Raw genomic sequence first — 19967 nt, forward strand, 5'->3', positions numbered from 1 at the left:
GGAAGGTCCCGACCCTCAAGGCCCCAAATCCCTACCACTGTTAAACAGCCCCTTGGCCTGAGGCTGCCGGTGGGGCCAGGCTGAGGGCCGCACCGCCACGGAGACGCGCCTCTTGAGTTCGCAAGGGAAGGCCCCAGGACGCTTGCGCTGCAGCCACCTGCTCTGCAGTACACACCTGCCTCGGCCCCCCGCCCTCCCGGCCAGGCTGGGACACGGGACCCCTGCCCACAGGCCAGGGTGGGGCCTGGCCCACGCGTGGCCACAGCTGCCCCGGAAGCCCGGCCCCTGCCTGGGCAGAGCGCACCACGTGGCTCAGGCCTTCTCAGGCCTTTGGGCCCAGCTGGCCCCGCAGGCTGCCTGGCTGACCGCTTCCTAGGGCGACGTCCAGCGCCGGGGTCAGGGCGGCAGGTGCACAGCGCTGGAGGGGGAGAGTCCGCCCGGAGGGCTGACCGGAGCTGGAGGGCTGCTCGCCAGGAGCCCTGTGCTCTGAAAACCAGACACCCGGCCGGAGCGGCTCTCGCTTCTCGGGGAGGGGCGGCCCCAGGCTGCTCCGTGGGAGCCGGAGTCTCTCAGCCTGCACGCCAGGTGATGCCACGAGCGGGCGGTGGCTGCGTCCCCGGCTGACCCAGCCACCTCGCAGACGGGAATCCATGGAGAGAGCCTCCCCTGGGGAAACGCTACACCAGGCTTCAGCTCCTCCATCTCAGTGCGCTGCAGCACAGGCCTGGCCGCCCCCGGGCTCCAGCCATGTGCTTCCCCGGGGCAGCTGGGCCCACAAAGGCCTGCACATGCCCTCCGGATCACAGAGGGGGGATCCCGCTACCTCCAACAAATGGGCTTCGCCAGAGCCCACAGCCGCCGCGAGCCCTCTGCAGCTCCCAGGAATCCCGCAGCACTGCTGGGAACGGTACTTGGGGCGCCTGGCTCCAACCACTGGAGCACACTGCCTCCCCCTACACTCAAGCGTTGGAACAGGGTCACCCGAGTAGCGCAACGGTGCCCAGGGGGAGGGCTGGGCACGAGCCAGGCATCACGGAGAGGCAGCAGAGAGGCAGCCAAGGAGGAGAGGGCCGAGCTACGGAGCAGGTTAAGCACCAGAGGCGGGGAGAAGGGCGAGGGATGGGAGCAGGCAGGTGTGTCCCCCAAGTCTGCCAGAGCACAGAGCAGCCTTCCAGCCCTGCCCGGAGGCCATGGCGGCCCGGCCCCCAGGACTCTCCTGTGGGCCCCCCCTCCCAAGGATTTGAGCTGCCTCCCCTACTGGACAACCACATGCACCCGCATTTCCTGCTGCCCACGCCTCTTCCCTGCCCCGAGGCAGCCCTGTGCCCCCGGCACCTGTCAGTGGGGATGAGGGGTCCCCACGCTGAGCACTGTGACCCCCAAGGTGCTGACACCATTCACCCTCAAGCCTCGTCACGCTTGCCCCCCTCCAGCGGGGAAATGGGAGATGCAGAGGCTTGGCCAAGGTCAAACAGCCTGTCAGTGGCGGAGCTGGGTCTAGAACACAGGCCTGCTGAGTCATGCTGCCTCTCCCCGCAGGGTCCAGCCAGCCCCTCACCCTGGAGCCAGGTCTGCCCTGTCCCCTCCAGGCTCTGCAGGCCAGAGCCCCAGGGGCCCCGCCCCGCCAGGCCCCGCTGACTCAGGCTGGGAGGAAGTCTCCCCTCCTGCCTGCGGGCTCCCCCGCGTTGCCAGGGCGATGCCACAAACTCCAGATGGCAGCAGGCCAGCTGGGAGAGCAGGGGTCACGCCCAGCCCCAGCCACCCCCTTGTGTGGAGGGACCCGGAGGCCCCACAGCAGGAGACGGGCAGGGCCACGGCTCCTCCTCTGCAGAGGCTGCTGCCAGGATAAGGGCTGCGGAGATAAGAGGCTGGGGTGGAGCAGGGAGCAACCAGCCCCAAGGCCGCCTGCCAGTTCCCTCTGCCAGCTGAACCCCCCCCCCCCCCCGAGACTTACCCAGCAGGCCCAGCTGCAGGGCCCGATCCCTGCGCCCCCCCCCCCGAGACTTACCCAGCAGGCCCAGCCGCGGGGCCCGATCCCTGCGCCCCCCCCCCTGAGACTTACCCAGCAGGCCCAGACACGGGGCCCCGATCCCTGCGCCCCCACCCCCGAGACTTACCCAGCAGGCCCAGCCGCGGGGCCCCATCCCTGCGCCCCCACCCCTGAGACTTACCCAGCAGGCCCAGCCGCGGGGCCCAATCCCTGCACCCCCCCACCCCAGAGACTTACCCAGCATGCCCAGCCGCAGGGCCCGATCCCTGCGCCCCCACCCCTGAGACTTACCCAGCAGGCCCAGACATGGGGCCCCATCCCTGCGCCCCCACCCCTGAGACTTACCCTGCATGCCCAGCTGCGGGGCCCGATCCCTGCACCCCCCACCCCCGAGACTTACCCAGCATGCCCAGCTGCGGGGCCCGATCCCTGCACCCCCCACCCCCGAGACTTACCCAGCTTGCCCAGACACAGGGCCCTGATCCCTGCGCCCCCACCCCCGAGACTTACCCAGCATGCCCAGCCGCGGGGCCCCATCCCTGCGCCCCCACCCCCGAGACTTACCCAGCATGCCCAGCCGCGGGGCCTGATCCCTGCACCCCCCCCCCCCCCGAGACTTACCCAGCAGGCCCAGCCGCAGGGCCCGATCCCTGCACCCCCCACCCCCGAGACTTACCCAGCATGCCCAGACACAGGGCCCTGATCCCTGCGCCCCCACCCCCGAGACTTACCCAGCATGCCCAGCCGCAGGGCCCGATCCCTGCACCCCCACCCCCGAGACTTACCCAGCATGCCCAGACACAGGGCCCTGATCCCTGAGCCCCCACCCCCGAGACTTACCGAGCATGCCCAGCCGCGGGGCCCGATCCCTGCACCCCCCACCCCCGAGACTTACCCAGCATGCCCAGCCGCGGGGCCTGATCCCTGCGCCCCCACCCCCGAGACTTACCCAGCATGCCCAGATGCGGGGTCCAACTCCATGCACAGGTGGGTCCTCGCTCCAGCCGCGAATCCCCCCCCCCCCCCGGTGTAGCTGGACGCACTCACAGGCCTGTGCTGCCCCAATACACGCCTCGTGCCGGGGAAGGGGCGAGGCAGGGAGGCTGGCATGGGGCTCAGGTCCTTGCAGCACCTTGCAGCTGGATGACCTGGGGTCCCTGGGCCAGCTGGAAACTGAACCCAGGCCTGGGCGGCGACCCTGCCAAGTGGGGAGAGGGCCCGGCCCAGGGCTGGGGGGTTACTGGTGCCCAAGGGCTCAGGAGGGGGACACAGAACGGGGTCAATGGGCTTCTTCCTGTGCATGCTGCTTCCCAGCACAGAGCCCCTCCGCCTGTATCACCCTCCTGAGCCCCTAACTAGCATCAGCTGCCCTTCGATCGGCAGGGCAGCAGCGTGTGGCCGAGGCAGGGCACAGCGCTGGCCTGGGGGCTGCTCTAAGGTGCCCCAACAGGCAACCGTTCCCTGGGGACCCTGCTTCAGCTGGGGAGGGCAGAAGCACAGCGCGTACCAGCCCCCCCTCGGGGCAGCGGGGAAGGAAGGGGAGGAGCTGTCGGTGGCAGAGCTGCACGTCTCCTGCAGCCTCCGGGACAAGCCCTTCTCAATCATCCCGCTCTTATAACCGCCAAGGTCTGTGGCCCCCCAGCCCGGGGCCGTACGCAACTGTGAGACGGCGCGTAAAGCGGGCAAGGCTCCGTCCTCCACCGGTACGGCGTCAACGCGCCTGAACGGGTGTGACCGTGTTGTGTGGCTGTCAGTAAAACATGCTGTCAATTGGGAAAACGGCCCCATGACGACAGCCGGGAGAGTAACCAACACCGGGCTGGGGTGTCAATGCAACAACAGCCAGAAGAGTAACCAACACCGGGGTGGGATGTCAATGCAACAACAGCCAGGCGAGTAACCAACACCAGGGTGAGGTCTCTGGACCAACAGCGAGGTGGGATGTCAACGCGACAACAGCCCGGAGAGTAACCAACACCGGGGTGGGGTGTCAACAGGACAACAGCCCGGAGAGTAACCAACACCGGGGTGGGGTGTCAACAGGACAACAGCCCGGAGAGTAACCAACACCGGGGTGGGGTGTCAACGCGACAACAGCCCGGAGAGTAACCAACACCGGGGTGGGGTGTCAACAGGACAACAGCCCGGAGAGTAACCAACACCGGGGTGGGGTGTCAACAGGACAACAGCCCGGAGAGTAACCAACACCGGGGTGGGGTGTCAACGCGACAACAGCCCGGAGAGTAACCAACACCAGGGTGGGATGTCAATGCAACAACAGCCAGGCGAGTAACCAACACCGGGGTGAGGTCTCTGGACCAACACCGGGGTGGGATGTCAATGCGACTACAGCCCGGAGAGTAACCAACACCGGGGTGGGGTGTCAATGAGACAACAGCCCAGAGAGTAACCAACACCGGGGTGGGATGTCAACGCGACAACAGCCCGGAGAGTAACCAACACCGGGGTGGGGTGTCAATGCAACAACAGCCAGGCGAGTAACCAACACCGGGGTGAGGTCTCTGGACCAACACCGGGGTGGGGTGTCAATGCGACAACAGCCCAGAGAGTAACCAACACCGGGGTGGGATGTCAATGCAACAACAGCCAAGAGAGTAACCAACACCGGGGTGGGGTGTCAACGCGACAACAGCCCAGAGAGTAACCAACACCGGGGTGGGGTGTCAATGCGACAACAGCCCAGAGAGTAACCAACACCGGGGTGGGGTGTCAATGCGACAACAGCCCAGAGAGTAACCAACACCGGGGTGGGGTGTCAACGCGACAACAGCCCGGAGAGTAACCAACACCGGGGTGGGGTGTCAACGCGACAACAGCCCAGAGAGTAACCAACACCGGGGTGGGGTGTCAATGCAACAACAGCCCGGAGAGTAACCAACACCGGGGTGGGGTGTCAATGCGACAACAGCCCGGAGAGTAACCAACACCGGGGTGGGGTGTCAATGCGACAACAGCCCGGAGAGTAACCAACACCGGGGTGGGGTGCTCAGGGCCTCTGTCCAGCAAGGGAGCTTCAGTGCGGTGAGTCACCACAGGAGGCCACACCAGGGGATAAGGGCTCTGCCAGGCAGGCCTGGATTCCCCAAGCACGGGGCCCTCCCGCTCGCCCACCTCCGCTGCAAGCAGCCAGGACGCCGAGCAGACTGACGGTGCCAACGGGGGCAGCCGCTCGAGGCTCTCCAGGGACCCCTTACACCAGCGCGTCTCAACGCTGGGCGGATCCGCTCTGAGAAAGCCGCTAACTGGCCGCTGTGGTTTGTTGGTTTATTTACCGGCCTCGCGGCTCCCATTGGCTCCGGTTCGCCGTCTGAAGCAGGGGTCTGGCCCACGTCACTCCCCGTGGCTGCCAAGGGCGATCCGGAGCCAATGGGAGCCATGAGGCCGGTACATAAACAAACGGGAGCAGGCAGTTAGCAGCTCTCTCAGCGCGGATCCGCAGACCCTTTGGGAAACGCTGCCTTACACACGGGGCCGGGGCCAGAGGCACTCCAGGCTGTCTGCAGACTCGGCACGGCGACCCCAGCACGGCTTGTGTCCCCGGCTAACTTCACTACTGCCAGAGCCTACGTGGGGAGCTCAGTTCAGTGGCCGGGGTGAGCCCTGCCAGGCCCCAGACTGACCTGGGCCAACCTCTTTTCAGTTCAGTTGTTCAATCTTCCCCGGGCTATAAATATATCCTGCTGGAACAGCCTCTCTGCCTGCCACGCTCACCATGTGGTTCCAGGCTCGCCGAGGGCCTGGCCCCTGCTGCCAGCACCACCCCACTGCCGCAATTTCCACGAGCCCTCGAAAGCACTTTGGGACCCAGCCCGAATGAAAGAGACTTCCCAGAAGTCACTTTGGGGGCAGCGAGCAGCTGGCACAGGCCACAGCCCGTCTCAGGGCCTGGCCAACAGCCTGCTGGGAGCCCCAGCCCTGCAACAGGCACACACAAGACGAACCCACGGCTGCCTCCCTCGCCGACAACACGCAGATGGCTCAGATCTAGGTGGGACTCAGTCCCCCCGCGCTGTATCTCTGCGGGACGGCGACTCTCGCTCAGCCTGCAGGCCACAGCCCTCAAGTTCGGCAGGATTTGAAGGAAGCACAAGAACTGTCCCACGGCCACGAGGCAGCGAGGCAATCCAGAGAGAGGAGGCAGGTGCGGCTCCGGAGCGATCCTCCTCCCACACATAGCACATCCTGGCTGCGAGCGTCGCTCTGCCCCGGACCCCAGGTACAGCCTGCGCTCAACGCCCGCCTCCTCCCAGACAGACCAGCTCAAACCCACCCTGCCGCGCCCTGTGCTCAGCACGGCACCGGGACGGGAGGGGACCCGCCGGCTCCCTGCGCCCAGGGCTCGCACCGGGACCCGACCCACGGCCGGCCGGCGTGGCACCTCGCTGGGAGCGCCGCAGCGCAGGGGCGGCCGAGCGGCGTGGGGCGCTGGCCTGCCAGGGCTGAGGCCTGGAGCATCATTCTGCCTCCCCATCTGGTGGCCATGACCTACACTAGGCACAGCCCCCCACTTCAGTGACCCCCCAACTAGAGGGCGCGCCCCCCTGGGAACGGAGGGGCCCAAGGCCAGCCCACACAGGAGCAGGGAAGAAGGTTCCCCAGCTCGCTCCTGGCCCCAGCCGGTCACGGACTCCAGTACTGGCTGGGGGCCCATGGGGAGCACTGCCCTCTCCCCATAGCCACAGCAGCCAGACCTCTCCCCCCCCCGCCTGCACCCAGCCTCCTGGAGCCGGCTCTGCCGGGAGCACCAGGGGAGCTGCCGCTGCCTGTGACAGCGCAAGGCTGGGCATTTCCAAACTCCACGCCCACACCCAGAGAGGGGCATGGGGGAGCCCTCCACAGTAGGCCAGCGAGGCAAAGGCATGGGGCCCAGCTGTACAGAGCACCGCCCTACCACGACGGGGGCATGGGGCCCAGCTGCACAGAGCACCGCCCTACCACGACGGGGGCATGGGGCCCAGCTGTACAGAGCACCGCCCTACCACGACGGGGGCATGGGGCCCAGCTGTACAGAGCACCGCCCTACCACGACGGGGGCATGGGGCCCAGCTGTACAGAGCACCGCCCTACCACGACGGGGGCATGGGGCCCAGCTGTACAGAGCACCGCCCTACCACGACGGGGGCATGGGGCCCAGCTGTACAGAGCACCGCCCTACCACGACGGGGGCATGGGGCCCAGCTGTACAGAGCACCGCCCTACCACGACGGGGGCATGGGGCCCAGCCGTACAGAGCACCGCCCTACCGCGACGGGGGCATGGGGCCCAGCCGTACAGAGCACCGCCCTACCGCGACGGGGGCATGGGGCCCAGCCGTACAGAGCACCGCCCTACCGCGACGGGGGCATGGGGCCCAGCCGTACAGAGCACCGCCCTACCGCGACGGGGGCATGGGGCCCAGCCGTACAGAGCACCGCCCTACCGCGACGGGGGCATGGGGCCCAGCTGTACAGAGCACCGCCCTACCGCGACGGGGGCATGGGGCCCAGCCGTACAGAGCACCGCCCTACCGCGACGGGGGCATGGGGCCCAGCTGCACAGAGCACCGCCCTACCGCGACGGGGGCATGGGGCCCAGCCGTACAGAGCACCGCCCTACCGCGACGGGGGCATGGGGCCCAGCCGTACAGAGCACCGCCCTACCGCGACGGGGGCATGGGGCCCAGCCGTACAGAGCACCGCCCTACCGCGACGGGGGCATGGGGCCCAGCCGTACAGAGCACCGCCCTACCGCGACGGGGGCATGGGGCCCAGCCGCACAGAGCACCGCCCTACCGCGAAGGGGGCATGGGGCCCAGCTGCACAGAGCACCGCCCTACCGCGACGGGGGCATGGGGCCCAGCCGCACAGAGCACCGCCCTACCGCGACGGGGGCATGGGGCCCAGCCGCACAGAGCACCGCCCTACCGCGACGGGGGCATGGGGCCCAGCCGCACAGAGCACCGCCCTACCGCGACGGGGGCATGGGGCCCAGCCGTACAGAGCACCGCCCTACCGCGACGGGGGCATGGGGCCCAGCCGCACAGAGCACCGCCCTACCGCGACGGGGGCATGGGGCCCAGCCGCACAGAGCACCGCCCTACCGCGACGGGGGCATGGGGCCCAGCCGCACAGAGCACCGCCCTACCGCGACGGGGGCATGGGGCCCAGCCGCACAGAGCACCGCCCTACCGCGACGGGGGCATGGGGCCCAGCCGCACAGAGCACCGCCCTACCGCGACGGGGGCATGGGGCCCAGCCGTACAGAGCACCGCCCTACCGCGACGGGGGCATGGGGCCCAGCCGTACAGAGCACCGCCCTACCGCGACGGGGGCATGGGGCCCAGCTGTACAGAGCACCGCCCTACCGCGACGGGGGCATGGGGCCCAGCTGTACAGAGCACCGCCCTACCGCGACGGGGGCATGGGGCCCAGCTGTACAGAGCACCGCCCTACCGCGACGGGGGCATGGGGCCCAGCTGTACAGAGCACCGCCCTACCGCGACGGGGGCATGGGGCCCAGCTGTACAGAGCACCGCCCTACCACGACGGGGGCATGGGGCCCAGCTGTACAGAGCACCGCCCTACCACGACGGGGGCATGGGGCCCCAGCAGCAGTGGGGGGCACAAGGGCAGTGGGGTCTACCACACTGGGGGGGCAGCCTAGGAGCAAGTGCGGACCTGGGGCCCGGTACTAGGAGCAGGGGGGACCCAGGGCCTGGCTACGGTGGGGGGAGGCAGCCTGAGGAGCAGGGGGGACATGGCCCAGATGTAGTGAGGAGGGAGCAGGGAGTCCCGGCCCTAGGAGCAGGAAGACTCAGCTGGGGGGCGGGGGGGAAGAAGAGGGCGGGGCCCAGCTGCAGTGGTGGGGGGGGGGAGCAGGGGGCCGGCTCTAGGAGCAGGGGGACCCGGGGCCCAGCTGCAGTAGGGAGGTGCAGGGGGACCCAGCTACAATGGGGGGATGGGGCCTGGCTACAGTGGGGGGGAAGGGAGCACGGGCCCCACTGCATGGGGGGGCAGTCCTAGGAGCAGGGGGACCCAGCTACAGTGGGGGGGTGGGGCCTGGCTGCAGTGGGGGGGAAGGGAGCACGGGCCCCACTGCATGGGGGGGGGGCAGCCCTAGGAGCAGGGGGACCCAGCTACAGTGGGGGGGTGGGGCCTGGCTGCAGTGGGGGGGGGAGCAGGAGTAGGGATCCGGCTGCAGTGGGGGGGGCGGGGAGCAGGGGCCCAGCTGCAGTGGGGGGGAAGCAGGGGGCCAGCTCTAGGAGCAGGGAGACCCTGGGCCTGGCTACAGGCCTGGGGGGGGCCGGGAGCAGGAGGATCCGGGGCCCGGTTACAGTGGGGGGAGCAGGAGTAGGGATCCGGCTGCAATGGGGGGGGCGGGAGCAGGGGGACCCCGGGGCCCGGCTGCGGGGGGGGGGCGGGAGCAGGGGCCCGGCTGCGGGGGGGATCGGGGGGACCCAGGGCCCGGCTGCGGGGGGGGGGCGGGAGCAGGGGGACCCAGGGCCCGGCTGCGGGGGGCGGGCGGGAGCAGGGGGACCCGGGGCCCGGCTGCGGGGGGCGGGCGGGAGCGGGGGGACCCGGGGCCCGGCTGCGGGGGGGATGGGGGGACCCGGGGCCCGGCTGCGGGGGGGCGGGAGCAGGGGGACCCAGGGCCCGGCTGCGGGGGGGATCGGGGGGACCCAGGGCCCGGCTGCGGGGGGGGCGGGAGCAGGGGGACCCGGGGCCCGGCTGCGGGGGGGATCGGGGGGACCCGGGGCTCGGCTGCGGGGGGGCGGGAGCAGGGGGACCGGGGGGGGGCCGGGAGCAGGAGCAAGGGGACCCGGGGGGGTCCGGCAGTGCCCGGCCCGAGGATCGCGCCCGCCGCGGGGGGGGGGGGGGGGCGCACAAAGCCGGGCCGCTGCCGGCCCCACTTACCCGGAGGGCGGGGCGGGGCGGGAGGCGGCGGGCCCCCCCCGGGCTGCCGGCCGGCTCCCCCTGCCCGACTCCCGGCCCATTTCCTGCCAGCTGATCCCCCGGCCCCGCCCCTTCCCCGCCCGCCGGCTCCGCTCCCGCAGCAGGGGGGGCGGGGCAGGCGGAAGGTGGGGAAACTGAGGCAGGCGGAGGCGGGTCTCGCCCCAGCGCAGCACGGTGTCCCAGACGGGCTGCCCCGTGCACAGGGCCCGCCCCCCCCAATGCACCCCGCCCCCTGCCTGCAGCAGCCCCCTGGCGCTCACCCCTCCCCGGGCAGCCCCGCACCCCACCCCAGCAGAGGGGTCACACAGCAAGGGGGCCCTGCAGCCCCCCGGAGGCAGCTCTGGCCCCCCTCCATCCCTCGGCCCCCAGGGCCTGGTGCTGAGCCCAAGGGGGCCCTTGCCCCCACCAATGCAAGGCCCTGAGTGCCTGGAGGCCCGTGAAACTTCAGGGGCAAAGGGGGGGGGCTGCTCCACAGCCTTAGCGGAGATGGGGTCACCCCCCTGGCCCCTGCCGCCTTTCCTACCGCCGTTCCCAAGGACCAGGACTGTCTACACAACCGGCAAGGCTGCCGGAAGGTCCAGGCCTGTCTCCACGACAGGGAACCCAGTGACATCACCCCCCAGCTGTAGGAACACCCCAACTCCTGATCTGTGACAGTGGGGGCAAGGGAGCTATTCTCCCAGCCTGGCTGCGGGGGAGGTCGGCCTAGCACTGGTGCGGGGGGGGGGGGGGGTTCACCCCACATGCCAGTGCTGTGGCAACCAATATGTTAAGTCGTCCCCGCTGGAGCACTGGATCGCAGGGGGCAAAATGAACAAGAGCAGAGCTCCAAGCAGGCTGGAGGAAGAGGGGATGGAGCAGCGGCTCTCAGGGCTTTTGGGGGCCAGGCTTTGGAGGCTCCCATGCCAACCCTGAAGGAGATCAGGGGAGATCAGGACAAGGATTAACACCCTAGGGAAGGGGGTGCTCCTCCCCCCCCCCCCATCCATTCCCAGCACTGTGCTCTTCTCAAGGCAATAAATGGTTCCACCCAGGGAGAAGGGACCTGAGAGAACAAAGAGATATAGAAGCCTTGTTGCTGGAGCAGCCCAGCACCTTGGGGGGGGGACAGCCTCTCACCCCAATACTTGACCGTGAGGGTCCAATACGGCCCCAGGCTGCCCGGGCCAGATGAAGGGCATTGGGGGCCCCAGGCTCCGTCACACACGCAGGACTTGACATTAGATTCTGTGTAAGGGAGAAATGGCCTCTCCCCCCCCAGCTAAGTGCACGTTATACCTCCATGTTGTTTGCCGATTACAGACAGCAAATTATTAAGAGCCATTTAGCAGTTTTCTTATTTTCACATCAATTATAGATTTTCGTAGACCCTAGGCACTGCGCCTATTGGATAATCTGGCCCTGCAGGTTGCTGGTATCTGGCCCGTGTGTGAATTAATTGGGGGGAGGGGGGGGAAAGCTGGTTTCTAATGGGAAGTGCTCAAGCACCTGTAACACTCAAGCAGGCAGGCACTATCTGATCCGTGAGGGTAGTCACAGCCCAGAGGCCAAGGCCTAACTGGGCCACTCCTTCCCACAAAGCACATCCTGTCGTTCTACAGCCACAGAGTCCCCCCCCCCCCCCCACACACACACCCCAGGAGCTTGGTTTGGTTTTTTTAAGATACACGTGTAACCCCTCTGTGCCTAGTGCTGCCTGCCTGAAGCCCACGGCCGTAAGAAGTCCTGAACTAAAAGCACGGGGAGAAGGGAAAAATCTAGCGAACGTAACAAGAAATGAACCGCTGGGACCCGGCCCGGGGCAGGGGGCTTGTGTTCCTATTGAGTTCGGTGATGGCTTCCTTGCAGCGCTCACCGTGCCTGGCCCAGCCCCATTTACTACCGCACGCCACCGGAATCGAGGGCCCTGGGTGCCCAATCTCAGGCGTGAGCACCCAACCCAGCAAGCAAGGCCTGCTTGCTACCAGCTGAGTCACAAGCCTGACTTGCACGGCTCCAGCATCTCCCCACCCTCTGCAGGCCTGGCATGTGGCTGAGTCACTGCGCCAGACTCTAACCTCAGAGGCTACAGCCTCTCCAGCACAGCACAGGAGAAAGGGGGGGTGGGGGAGGGGGCAAGTAGGTGCCAGCTTTTGCAACCAACATAGTTGGTAGAACCTGTCCAAGTCTCTCAGTCCAGAGTCAGCAGCACACGCAGATGGTGGCACATACACCACAGGGCAGGCAAGCCACTGACAGGCAGCCACTTATTTGCCAGGGACAAAGGCACCATGCCCTGATCCAGCTGTGCTGCCCTGGGAGGGGAGGAAAGCGAGGGAAATGAGAGTCTTGTCTAAGCCTACACCAGGCTCCGGCGCCTATTCCCATGTGGCTCACAGTCGGGGTAGAGGCGCTGCACCTGCAGTAAGCAGAACCCACTCTTCCGGACTTCCAGGTGTTTCTCCTGGGCTGACTTTGGCCCTTCAGCTCCATCTATGGTTCCATCCAGGTTGTCACTCCGAGGATCTCTCTGCCAGGCATGGGTCACTCAGCAAGCGCATTGCCAGTGGAGTGGAATGCTGCCTCTGCAGTGAGTGCCATGGGCAGAATTTGGGGCTCCCAGGGAAGGGGGGGTCTGTTCCTAAGCGAGAGTGCCCACGGCCACACACCTGGCCGGGTATTCCTCAGGCACAAGAGTTTCTACTGCAAACAGGAGCCAGGCACGCAGCAGAGCCTAGACCAGCTCCCTCCCTAGCACTCCAACTCCAACATCATTGGAAACTCCTGCTGCTGGAGCAGGAGGCCAGGCGCTGACGCAGAACCAGCATCTCGCATTCTCCGGCGCCTGCCCCCAGGCCAGCCTTCTTCACACCCACTGGCTGCAATGTGGGGGCAAATTCTCCCCTCCCCCCTGAGAAATGCTGGCCCCGGGGCACGGCTGCAGCTCTCTCCCAGCTCCGCTATTCGCTGACCAGAATCACGCGCTGGGTTAGTTCTCCCCCCTTTGCCGTAGCCCTCGCTAGGCTACGGGAGGCCGTCAAACTCGGCCCGTTCCAACCAGGGCGGGTCCAAGAAAGCTCACACAGCAGCAGAGCTTGTTTCTCCCCAGCAGTTGTTGCCTATTGTTGGTCTCTATGCATCCTGGAGCTGGTGGCCACCTCTGCTCAGTGCTTTGAGCATTGGCCTGTGAAACCCAGGGTTGTGAGTTCAATCCTTGCGGAGGCCAGTTAGGGATTTGGGGCAAAAATGTGTCCGGGATGGTCCTTGGTCCTGCTGTGAAGGCAGGGGACTGGACTCGATGACCTTTTGAGGTCCCTTCCAGCTCTAGGAGATAGGCATCTCCATTCATTTAAATTGCTTCCACCTTCCCAAGGCCTCCCTTTTCACAACAGACCCCCTGGGTAGGTCTATACTGCCACTAAAAACTCGGTGGCCCTGATCTCAGAGCTGGCCAGGTGTCCTCAGGCCGCAGGACTAAATATAGCAGCAGAGACATACGCACGCTGAAGCCTGGCACTCACGCTTTCTGCCCTCCCCCTCCCGGCTCTCAGAGCCCCGACTGCAGCCCCACTACAATGGTCAGAGAACCGTAGACTGGAAGGGAGGTCATTTAGTCCAGCCACCTGCACCCATGGCGCCCAGCACCAGCCCCACAAACCCAAGTCAGCTGATCTGGGCCAGCCCCAGCATCGCGTGGGTCTTCCGGTGCAGCGGGGCCGTACCTCTGCAGGACTGTGGGATATTGTGCCAACACCCGGTCCCTGTTGGATTTCACAGGAAGTGCCCTATTGGATTAAGTGCTTGTGTCCCTTGTCACTCAATCCACAATCTTTTCATTTCCCTCTCAACATGCATCCGAGCCCGATCCAATTCCCAACCGGCCCATTTCAAATGATTCACTCAAGCTTGTGTAAATCCTTGTTAAACGCAGCCAGCCAAGGATTTACTTTGTGTAACACACACACACACACACACACACACACCCACCCATGTGCGCAACCAGCCCTTCTCGCAGCATATCTGAGGCTAGAAATCGACGTCACTTCTATGTCCTTGTCTTCAGTAGGGCTCGGGGGAGGAATCTCCACCATCGCTGAACCCCGTGCACTGGTGCCTGCAGTAACAGCAGTGGGAGCCCCAGTGAAGATAAGGCTCGAACAACGAGAAGCTTCCCCCCAAAACAAGCACAGACGCCCTCGGCGACCTCCCCTCCTCGCGCCGAGCCTGCACTGTAAGACATCCACCCTTGGAAGCGTCACGGCTTCGATCCATCGCATTTCCCAGCATCACTGTGTCAAGTCGCACAATGACCATGCGAACAACCAGGAGGCCTGGGGCACCTTAAGGACTAACAGATTTATTTGGGTCTCAGCTTCCGTGGACGGAGTCGACTCCGACAGACCCACCGCGCACACACGGGGTCTTTGCCCATGAAAGCTTTTGCCCAAATACATCGGTTCATCTTAAAGGTGCCACAAGACTCCCGGTTGGTTTTGCAGATACAGGCTCCCACGGCTGCCTCTCTGAGACATGTCAAAATCACAGCGGCTATCACTGCTGTAAGAAATACGTTTCAATTAGACGTACAGGCACGGAGCATCGCAAAGGAGACCAGTAGGGATGGTTGGGCCTTGATTTTGTTTTAGTATAACCCCCCCCCCCACACACACACACACTATTCTCCACCTGAACCCTATTCCCCCAAGAAACAATGCATTAACAGCCCCAGCTCTCAGAACCATGTCTCCTGTAACTAGGCCCAGCAGGGAATGCAGCCAGTTAACTTACCTTTGTGGTGGCAGCTAATGGCATACACCTGCCTATTACCCCAGTGGCCAGTTGTCTTCCCAGTACTTCAACAAAAGGGTGAAGAACTTTTGCAAGAACTGAGCCAAGGCCTAGCTGACTGTCATGACCATGAGGGCTGGCCAGCAGCCTGAGGACTAAGGGGTTAACTATGTCCCCTTGTGCCTAGCCAGGTAGCGGTCAGCCAACAGAAATGCAGGTAGGGATTTCAAACTGAGACAGAGGAATTTGGGGGTTCTCCCTCCTTTGTCTCTGAGCCAGTCTGCTCTCTAGATACGGAGGGAAACAGAAGACATGCTCCTCTCCAAGAATAAGACTCTTCATAATGTGTAAGTAGGGTAAAGTCTAGAGAAATCCATCAGGTTTTATTGTTTTCTGTTTTGGGAATTTGGATCTGATGTCTGTGCTGTTAGAAATGGGTTTTCCTTTCTTTTGTAACTAAGTTTTGCCCAGGGCGGAATCCTCCATGAGTATGTTAATTGGTGGCTCTTACCACCTAGCCATTCCAACTATGCTTGTAACTGGGGTACTGTTCTGATAATAACAGATCTTTCTTTTTTATTTAACCTGGTAGTGGTTAATTGTTGTGTCCTGGTTTTACTTTAGGGCTGAGATTTCCCAAGTGATCTCCTCCCTAGTTTTCCTTGTAATACTTGGGTGGTGGCAGCGGGGTTTTTATGGTTTTTATTTCCCAAAGTCCAGGTGTTAGGATTTTGGGGGAAGCTGTAGTACCAAAGCCGGTAGAGATCAGGTTTTGAGTTGCTTTTCCAGGCCCCCACTTCTGCACTCATCCTGCCAGAGTGAGGAACAGCTTTGACATGGTGCCGGGGTGGGATCATTTTGAGAACCCAGGATTTTTAAAAGGACACAGGTTGTTCTTTTGACTAGTTGCTAGCTTTGGAGGTTTTTCTCCTCTTTTCTTTTTGTGTGTTTCCTTTTCTTTTTGTTTTCTGTTGCTGCCTTGGGGAGAGGCAGACAGAAGGTTAATCTGAAGCCACCGTCCAACCCAACCAGTTTGGTTTTTTGTAGTTTTCGGGATAACTGGAGGCTAGGCTAGATCAAGGCTTGATGTCCAGCTCCAAGACAGATTCATGCGCCATGGAGGGGAGACAGGAGCATGTCCCTGTAAGTGCAGGGGGAGAGGGGGAGAAGAGAAACCTTGAGAGGGCAGGAGCAATGGTTAGCAGCCCTCCTCCTCCCGCACCACTGCTTTCTACGTGGGAAGCTGCCTGTAAGGCAGCGGGCAGACCTCTGACTGAGAAAGAGGTAGAGTTCTTATGACAACTGAAGCAAACAGAAGCAGAGGAGAAGTGTGCCCAATGAGAACATCTGGCGACGCTAGCAGCAATAGAAGCAGAGACAAGGCGAAAGGAAGTGGAAGCACAGGCAAGGATAGCGGAAAGGCAGGGACAAGGAGACTGGGAGCAGAAGCACCAACTTCACCCGCTAACCCCTCTGCTCCCACGAATGCTGCAGTCATTGTTCAACACCGCAGGGAACTCCCAGAGAGTGGAAGAACAAGAGACTGTATCCTCCTAGGAGTCCAGTGTACAACCACGTGGGGAAAAGCGTCTGTGCCAATCTAGACACAGTTTTGCGCAAGAAAGCCCCGATCGCCATTGGGACTTTTTTGCGCAGAACAGTTCTTAGCTGTCTACACTGGCCCTCTTGCGCAAAAACATTTCCGGAAAAGGGTTTTTGCCCGAACGGGAACGTCAAAGCGTTTGCACAAGAAGCACTGATTTCGGACAGTAGAACGTCAGTGCTTTTGCGCAAAATCAAGCGGCCAGTGTAGACAGCTGGCAAGTTTCTGCACCAGTCTAAATGCAGCCTAGGAGTGTAAATCTTCTGTGTTGCCTGGAGCTAACAGGGAGGTTTGTGAAAGGGGTACGTGTGATTCTGGGCAGTTGTCTGTGGCTAGTCAGTCCTACTGGGACCAAGGTAAAAGTTTCTCTCAATGTGTGCCTGAGGGAGATAGCTGTGTGTGGATGCAGGGGAGCTGTGTGTCTGAGTAAGGTTTCTGCATGTCTGCCTTTGGTATCTAGAGAGCAGACTGGCTCAGAGACAAAGGAGGAAAACCCAAACATTCCTGTGTCTTGGGTTGAAATCCCTACCTGCATTTCCATTGGCTGACCGCTACTGGGCTAGGTACAGGGGACATAGTTAACCCCTTAGTCCCCAGGCTGCTGCGCAGCCCTCGTGGTCGTGACCGACTGTCTGAGTTCTTGCAACTGTGGCAGGGGAATTGTTAAGATTCACTTCCAAACCTGTGAAAGTGGAACAGGTCAGAGGCAAGGCGGGTCCCTGTGCTGACTCCATCAGCACTGAGAAGAACGGACTTACCTGGAGCCACCCTGGGGTTCCAGCTCGGGAGAGGTGCGGGCCTGAGGCTTTACAAAGACAAAAGAACCTCAAGAAAAAAAAGTCTTCCCTGGGTAAGGGCAGTAGCCTGTGGAAAAGAGAGGAGGGCACAAGAGTTTACCCAGCAGTTCTGCCAGCAGGGGGTTGATGGCGGCCAGGGCTCGCTGGGAACATCTAGCTCCCAAACCCTTGGACTTGCTTTGATTGAAGCTCTGCTCAGCACCAATTGGGATACGTTCTCTGGGGAGAGGAGATAACTGAGGTGACCCCAGAAACCGGAGCACACTGCTTCCGCGGAGGCAGCAGATCAACGTACCCGGCGGCCGTTCCGAAGGGATGGGGCAGGCTAACCGAGTGTAATGAAGACGGTGCAACAGAACTGGCATCACCTCTTGAACGCCCCCTTTCTGGCCAGTAACTGCCCACAGCCTCCCCATTTTGCCTCTCACGCGCGCCCCTTCTGGCCAGGTGAGAGCCTGCTTTCCTCTCAGTTCTTGCAACACGACAGCACCTGCCTCTTCCAAGTGCACCCTCTCTTCCCCCCAGCTGATGGGTCTTTCGGGGGGGTTGTCAGTGAATCACATAATCCACAAATGGAACAAGCAAAACCCCTTCTGGGATATACAGTCTTCACTACCTGCCAAGGCATCCTCCCAGGAGACACTGCCTTCAGCAGCAACCCAACAGGGCCCATCGCAGTACCGCCAGCTGGCGTTCACTTCCAGCAGCCCTCCCTGGGCTGTCTCCAATGAAGCTAACAAGGCCCATCATGGTACCCGTCACTGGTCTGGCTAGGCTGTGGAGCTCAGTGCCAGCAGGAGCCAACACTCCAAGTCTTAGGCAGCCTTCCCTGGGGTCAGTCCCGCATGCAATGAGCTCTCCCTGGTCCTGCTGTTCTTATAGCCAGAAACCCAAGATTCCTTCTACAGCTCCAGGCAGCAACTGACTTCGCTCTGCTGCTTCCTTTTATATGGCGATTCTGGCTCCTGATTGGTCACACTAAAAATTCCTCTGATTGGTTGCTCCCCTATAGCCACTCCAGGCTGTCTGGAGGACCTCTCCTCTGCTCTTTCCTGGGGTGGGGTGAGACAGGGCTGGAAAGCCTCCAGCAGGGAGTCTCCACGCCTCTCCTGCCCCCTCACAAATGTACATTCCAGAAGAAGGTTTGAGATGGCTAAAGCAAAGAGCAGCACATAATTCACACCACACAGCAGCTCTGTTCACATCCTCAGCCACAAGGGAACCTGGATTGGATGCCTCTCCCTACAGGCGTACTCCAGCACTGTGTCTCACTCGCCCCAATACCTATATCTGCCCCAACACCTAGATGCTCCAGCCAAGAGTGGGACCCTGTACAAAGGCAGGATAAGGAACAGTCCAAATTGTTTATAGTAGCAGCAGACAAGACAAAGTGGAAGAGGAAACATTCAGAGAGAGAGAGGAAGCAACTTGCCCAAGAGCACACAGCGGGCTCAAACCCAGGCTCCAGGACACTCCCACTTCCCAGAGTCTCAAATCCCTGGCTCCAGCCTGAGCCCAGATGTGTCACAGCTTGGGCAGATCAAGCCCCATCAGCCTGAGTCGGATGGTCCAGGCAGCGACACACTGTAAGTGACAGTCCCAAAAAGCATACAGCCAAATGCACTGAGAACATGTGCCTGAGCTGTCAGTCTGACACCCCACTACAGCCAGGTGGCTTGCACATCTCTGCCTTCCAGCGCTTGGGGGAGAGGTTTGTCTGCTGACGTTGGGCAACTAAGCAGTTCCTCTTTGGCTGGCTGTTCCACCACACCAAGGCAGCACAGCAGAATTCAAGGAACCTCTCTCCGAAATGCTAGGTCTGAGTGTAGAAGTCTCACATACCACATCCCATTCACTCCGGCTCAGGAACTGTACTAAATTGGGGACATTTCTGTGACAGTTTGTGCTCCAGCGTTCACCCCTTTTTACAAGACATGATGCATTTTGTACCAATGAAATATCATTTAGAAAAAAAACCTCATAATTTGCTGATCATTATTGTCCTAATAAAATGTGTGACAACGCTGTATGTATCGTTAAAAGACTCCACTGTATAATATTGCTGAGATAGGTTCCAAGTCCAGAACAGCAGCCACAAACTCATCCCTCAGAAAGAAAAAGCAAAGCCTGGTGTCGACCAAGTCAAATGGATCATCATCTGGTTAAGTGGCTATTCTTGGCAAGAAAAAAGAAATTCACCTCTTGGCAAGGAACAGCTAGCGGTTCCCATTCCCACAGACGTTTTGTCTGCTGCACCCCAGCTGGAGAGGATTCTCAAAGAAGAGGAAAAGTATAAGAAGGGAAAATCAATAACACAAGCTACTCCACCCTTGCTATGCCATCAGCTGCTGAAGGAAAGGGAAAACATTCAACGTGGCAAGTGCTGGCTGAATGGATTGCAGTCAGCAGGGCTGCTAAAGCTTGTGGTGAGACCTTTTGCTTTAAATTCATTTAGCTTGTCAAGTTGTATTAGTTGCGTTTCACTTTTCAAAAACCAATTCTAAGAGATTAAGTACTGAGGCACAAATCTTTCTGTCTGCAGTTCAACTGTTGTGTCGAAAGCCATGTCTGGACCGAGGAGTTTGGGACCCTCCCTTGGGGACGGCAGGCTTTCTGCATTGCATTCTTAGTAATAAAACGACGGGCTTTCTGTGAGCTTGGACTGTCCAGAAGGAGCGAGCTTGCCAGTGCAAGAGACACACCTGGGACAGAAAGCACGCTGGCATGCTCTGCAGTGCGATTCATGGCGCGCTGGCTCCAGCATTCATGTGCCTGCTGCAGGCTGCTCAACAGCCCAGACTGTACCCTGGCTGGGCAATGGTACAATGTCACCCAAGAGCCTAACGAACCCATCTGAA

At 62.3% G+C, this 19967-nt stretch overlaps 1 protein-coding gene across 2 annotated transcripts in view; it reads right to left on the reverse strand.

Annotated features, from left to right (window-relative positions):
- Positions 1 to 19967, reverse strand: part of ATOSB (atos homolog B) — a 50923-nt gene that overhangs the window by 15572 nt on the left and 15384 nt on the right. The window contains exon 1 of one of the 2 annotated variants that reach the window (XM_075932831.2): positions 9904 to 9974. The exons of the other annotated variant lie outside the window; for it this stretch is intronic. The gene's annotated coding sequence lies outside the window, so the exon portion shown is untranslated. Of the gene's footprint in view, positions 1 to 9903; positions 9975 to 19967 lie in introns of those variants that run through there. 2 annotated transcript variants of the gene reach the window in all.

This window comes from Pelodiscus sinensis, chromosome 6 (assembly GCF_052426305.1).
Source record: "Pelodiscus sinensis isolate ZL-2025 chromosome 6, ASM5242630v1, whole genome shotgun sequence".
In the NCBI taxonomy this organism is placed as follows: Eukaryota; Metazoa; Chordata; order Testudines; family Trionychidae; genus Pelodiscus; species Pelodiscus sinensis.